We start from the raw sequence: 5,351 nt of genomic DNA on the forward strand, positions 1-5,351 counted from the left end.
CCCCAAATCTAACAGATAAGACAAAAATAATTAGATATAAAGATTTAATTGACTATCAAGGTAAATTGAAGACAAAACAACAATTGGAGACAGACTTAGATAGGGAAATAGATTGGTGGACTTATACTCAAATACAATCTAAATATAGAGAACACATAAAAACGTATGAAATTCATAAACAAAAACAAGAAATAGACAAAATTATATTAGATTCAGAAAACAAATTAATTAGCAGAATCTACAAATATCTTTTACGCTATAAAATGGAAGAAGAGACAGTCAAGGAAACAATGATTAAATGGGCTCAAAACGTCAAACATACAGTGCTCGCTTCGGCAGCACATATACTAAAATTGGAACGATACAGAGAAGATTAGCATGGCCCCTGCACAAGGATGACACGCAAATTCGTGAAGCGTTCCATATTTTTTAAAACGTTTTATAGATGGCATTTAGATCCTAAAAAGTTGACTTGTATGTATCCGAATGTACAACCTAATTGTGGGAGATGTGATTGTGATGATGCCACTTACGGTCATATATGGAGGACTTGTAAAAAGGTTAAAGCATTTTGGATTAAAATATGGTGGATTATCCAAAATATTCTTAAAAAGAAGATAAAGTTTACTCCACAATTGTTTTTGTTGGGTATAAACACAGATTGTACGGTTATAGAGACTAAATTTAATAACTGCAGCTAGACTTTTGGTGGCGCAATATTGGAAGAAGGAAGATTTGCCTACTATTGAAGAATGGACATTAAAAGTAGCGAATTTGGCAGAAATGGCGAAGATTTCGGCATATTTGAAAGATCATTCACAAGAAAGATGTATATCGGAATGGAGAAGATGGATTGATTATATTCAAAACAAATATCGGACTAAAAAGTATCAAATAGCTTATGAATGAATAGAAAAATTAAGAGTATTGATGCTTAGTTAGTAAAAGGGGAGTTAAATTGTGAAGGGGGGATAGGAATCCTTAGTTTATTAGCTTAGTTTAGCATATGATTGTCAATTGTATACCCTGTATTTTGTTCTGGGAAGTTCGGGGGGGGCGGTGGGGGGGGATAAGGAAGGGAGGGAGGGATGGGGAAATACTTGTAAATTTTTTTTTCCTCTTTCTGTAAAACTGTTTAATAAAAAAAAAGTCAAACATACAATAAATTTGGAAAAATGGGAAAAGTTTTGGCAAGTAAATATAAAATTAACAAGAGCAGTGGCGTACAAGGAAAACCAACTGAAAATGTTTTATAGGTGGCACATAGGTCTCCAACCAGACTGGCAAAAATACAGCCCAAAAATAGCCCGATCTGCTGGAAGTGTAAGAAGACAAAGGGACCTTCTATCATTTATGATGGACATGCCAGGCAGCAAAGAAATTTTGGTCTAACATCAAAAAATGGTTGGAACAAATAACAGAAACACAGATAGATAAAGAACCAGAAAAGTTTTCACTAGGAAGTTTTAATAAATCATACCCTAAAGATATTAAATATCTCACAATTCACATACTAACAGCTGCAAGAATAATATATGCAAAAAATTGGAAACAAGAAAAAACGCCAAACGAAACAGATTTAATAGAAAAAATTCTAAATGCGCTGAAATGGACAGGTTAACCAAAGAAATGGTATAATTGTTTAAAAATTAGAAATAAACAAAAAATCTAGAGGGGAAATATTACCGGTATAGAAAACGTCATTAGACTAAGGAGAGGGGAAGAAATATATAACAACCAGAATGTCAATTGGAAACAATGCTTAAGAAGGAAACATAATTTCTTTTTGTTTATATGTTGTATAAATGTTTGTTGTGTTTATGTCATGTTATTTTTTTTAATATTTATACTCTAATAAAAATTTAATTTAAAAAAAAAAAGATTGGGCAATCATTTATCTGAGATGGCCAAGTCCCTTGGGCAGGGACTTGGACTAAAAGTCGCTTCCTCCCTAGGATGCCATGATTCCCTCTGTGCTTTGTGCCACAATGATGGTGCTTCTCTGTTGTTCGTGAACAGACAACTTCTCACAGGAAACCCAGAGGCCAAAGGCTACCGAGGGAGTCAGCCACCGGCCACTCCTAGATCCAGCTGAGCTGCCATCCTTGGGTAGGTATAAAAAATGGCTATTGTTTACCTGGTTGCCGAGGGAACGAGTTGCCCTGAAAAACCAGTAGCCACTGCACAGCTGCTCATTCTCCCTTCGTGTAGTGATAGGACGAGCACCTAGTTGGTCATGGCTGTGAGAAGGCTTTTCAGAGTAAGTGTGGCCATCTCAGCTGCCAAGAAACTGGCAGCGGGGGAGCAAATCAACTCTTCTGACTGACCTGTGTCTATTTCTCTTCTCTTAACAGAACATCTGGAAAAGGTGTTCGCACCTTTTCTGTTGCCTGAAGAGCAACATTGAAGACCTTCCTGTGCCTCCTGACAGGTACCACCCTCTTCTCCTTAAACCCTGGGTATGGTGGGGCAACCTTGATGGCCTGCAGAGTCTGTGAGAGGCTCTCCCCAAAATGGCTTCCTGTCTAGAAGGGGCTTCAGGGGCCAAAAGATGGGCAGGCTGACTGGCTAGGTTGAGAAAGGAGAGGGTCAGCTAGATGAATGTTCTTTGACATGGCGCCTTCTTCTTCTTTTGGTCAGCACCGAAGAGGCACAGAATGACCAGCAGGGAGAATGGGAGACACACCATGTGTCTGATGGAGACGTCTCTTCCTTGCCTGGGGTAAGGATGCTTCTGCAACATGGGCAGTGGGGGTTCATACTTCAAAACTGGGTGGGGGAAGGAAAGAACTTGGGGGGAACCTGGCCAGCCTAGGAAACTGAAGAAGATCCCCCTTGTTTCATACCTTCAATGAAACCATTGTTACTTGCAGGTTGTGATGGGTGGTCCTGCTACCGCCCGGAGTCCCAGGAAGGAAGATGTCCGGCCAGCTCTCATTTCCAGGAGGTTAGTGTTCTCAGCTGAGGGATTCTGAGGAGAAGGGCTAGAAGAAAGGTTTGCAGAGGGGAGGCATCTCTACCCTCTGCCTGCACTTTTACTAAAAGAAGAATGACTCAAGCCCTTCGTTCTCTCCCCAGAAATGAGAGGATGCCGAAGTGGACACCGCGGCTGACTACAATTTGGGAGACCTGCACTGAGTCGGTAAGGCCAGAGTAGCTCCTCCCTCTGGTAATGGCAGATGCTCTGTCTCTGTGCATTTGTTAACATGCCACTAGACGGAATATTTGCATTCTTATTTCAGGATCCATCGGACGTGGAGGAGGGAGGTGCAGGAGGAGACAGTGCCTGTCTTTCAGGGTAGGTAACGCTTTCGAGGGTGAAACTTTAGCAGAAGGGAGGCATCTTTGCCTCTGCTTCTGCTAAAGGAAGAAGGACTCGGGGCAATTTCACCGGCAGGCCAAGCCCCTTGGCAGGCCACCTGCAAGGGTTCTTACAGCCTCCACATGACCACTCTTGCAAAAGGGCCATGGCTACTTTTGATCTTTGGCCCCTTTGTTTTCTCCCCCCAGAGAGGAAAGGCAAGAGCACTGGAGGCCGCGGCTGTCCACCAGTTTGGAGACCTGCACTGAGTTGGTAAGGCCTGGACACATCCTGCCCACGTGAAAAGAAGAAGCCCTGTCTCTGTGGATTTCTTGATATCCCAACAGACGGCATCTTTGGCTTTTTATTTCAGGAACCACAAGACCAACCAGTGCAGGGGGAGATCTCTCCTGACCTGGATAAAACATCTTCAGAGGTAAGAAAATTTTGGCTATGGGAAGTGGGAGAAATTGGGCTATACATCCTTCTAAGCTTAAGGCTTGGAAATGCTCTCTTGCTGTTGGCCCATAGGGCCATAGGAATCTTATTGGGACACAGAAAGTTGAGGATTTAGCAACCCTGGTATCATTTGCAGGATTCGCTGACAGTCCTGGCGGGCTCCAGGACCAGCAGCCTCTGGGATTTGGACCTCGACTCCCTTGCTGACCTTCTGGAGGAGGAACCTGAGGATAGCTGGGACCAGGATGCGGAGGCTTCTTCCAGTCCATGGGTAAGAAAGACAAAGGCTTTTCGGTTGGGGTGGTCTGGTGGGATCGGTTCCTTTGCCACAAAGTAGCAGGGACTGGTGTCCTAAATGGGAAATGTAATCCCCATTCAATAGGCCCTCTTTTAGGAATCCTGATTTTTTTTTCTCTGATGGCTAAAGAGGAATGACTGTCGTTCACAGGATTCTCCAGAGGAGGAGGAAGACACTCTGGAGGATCTCAGCAGCCTGGAAGAGGACATCCTGGACTCCCTGGACCGCCTTCTTCAATGAGAAGAGGTATCTATTTTACCTTCCTCACGGGTCAATGCCTTGCCTTGCGAAGCTCAATGAAGCAATGAGCTATGCTGTGCCGGGCCATTTAGGTCAGACAGGTCATAGTCGAGGGTGCTGACACAACATGGTCCACTGGAGAAGGAAATGGCAACCCTCTCCAGTATCCTTAGTAAGAAAACCCCAGGAAAAGTATCAAAGGGCTACGATGCTAGAAGATGAGCCCCTCAGATCGGAAGAGCGGAGGGCAATTACAAGTAGCTCCAAAAGAGCAAAGTGGTCCTAATAATAGACTTTGATTCCTCCCCCAGATGCTTCCTCAGATTCGTCTCCAGAGGTCAGCTTGGAGGAGGAGGAACCAGCCTCAGCCACCTCAGGAGGTGAGTTGGTCAATGGCTCTGAGTAGCCTGCTGAGAATGATTTGGCTGAAACAACAGCTGCAGCAGGGCAGCCCTGAGATTTCAGGTGGGGAAAGCACCCAGCTGGTTAGTGAGGAGGAGGAGGAGGAGGAACTGCCTTCTGCACCTGAACCAGGAACACTTAGGGCAGAGAAAAGGCAGGAGCAGCAAAGGTCAGCCCGATTCCTTGCGAGGCGCCAGTCTCGCCATTCTTGATGGGCTGCACCCGAAGCTGGCTACTTAGCCAGCTTGTTCATGAGCAGGGGGTTGGACAAGAAGACCTTCAAGGTCCCTTCCAACTCTGTTATTCTGTCTGCCTCTAGGACGGCTTCAGCAACGGAGGGTATTGTTGTGGTCCGCCACCAACCTGCGGAGCTGGCAGCCGAGTCGGACAGTGAGGAGGCGGAGGAAGAACACGGGCCAGTCCTGGAGGCTGGGGAAGGCCCGGATGAGGGCTCTGCGTCGGAGGCAGAGATGGGGCAAGGACCATCTGGGAGTGATGTGCAGACTCTGGCCGGGTGCTTCTGTCTGGGCCTATTACGGCCACCACTCAACCCTTGCACATGACCATCGGGTCTCATGAGGACCCTATTCAGTTTTATTTTACCTCCGGCCTGCATTTTCTCGTGGTTTTGGGCTTGGCTTGGCTCAGGAA

At 45.2% G+C, this 5,351-nt stretch overlaps 1 non-coding gene across 1 annotated transcript; it reads left to right on the forward strand.

Moving 5' to 3' along the window:
• The first annotated feature begins 323 nt into the window (after positions 1–323).
• Positions 324–430, forward strand: LOC139313512 (U6 spliceosomal RNA). The gene has a single exon (XR_011600116.1). It is a non-coding gene; the product is annotated as a U6 spliceosomal RNA (small nuclear RNA).
• Positions 431–5,351: the final 4,921 nt, after the last annotated feature.

Source organism: Pituophis catenifer, unplaced genomic scaffold (genome assembly GCF_029215685.1).
Source record: "Pituophis catenifer annectens isolate HBS135680 unplaced genomic scaffold, rPitCat1.0.hap2 SCAF_2, whole genome shotgun sequence".
NCBI lineage: Eukaryota > Metazoa > Chordata > Lepidosauria > Squamata > Colubridae > Pituophis > Pituophis catenifer.